Raw genomic sequence first — 538 nt, forward strand, 5'->3', positions numbered from 1 at the left:
AGCCGACGGCAGAGGTCATGTCGCCTCACTCAGGCCGACCGGGAGCGTTTCGGTCGGTTCGTGACAACACAGAGATACTTATCGTGATTTTCTGGCCAATTCCAATCCATCGGTCCGTTGTAAGGACGAATAATGGGAGCATGGGAACGCGGCCCAACTTGGAACTAAGCGAATTATTGTAAGTCAAATATGGAGAACTGTTTGTTGAACGATGATTGAGGTTACGTCCCGGGCCTTTGTTTGTCTATTATAATTTTATCGCATGATTGACGTCGAATCTTAATGGAATCCCGACTCTATTTATATGTAAAGTCGGACGTGTTTATATTAAGTATCAAAACATTTGTTGACTACAAAGATTTGTGAAGTGAACTGTAAGCTATTATTATTATTTTTGTGAAACTATAATCTTCAATTGAACTAGCACGAACTAAATTCAAAGATTAACAATTAACGTTTTACATATCGAGAAATATTAATAACAGTCAATAATAATAAAATAAGCAACAATAATAAACTACGATATTAGTTTTGGTTT

The sequence above is a fragment of the Papilio polytes genome, unplaced genomic scaffold, assembly GCF_000836215.1.
Source record: "Papilio polytes unplaced genomic scaffold, Ppol_1.0 DF823868.1, whole genome shotgun sequence".
NCBI lineage: Eukaryota > Metazoa > Arthropoda > Insecta > Lepidoptera > Papilionidae > Papilio > Papilio polytes.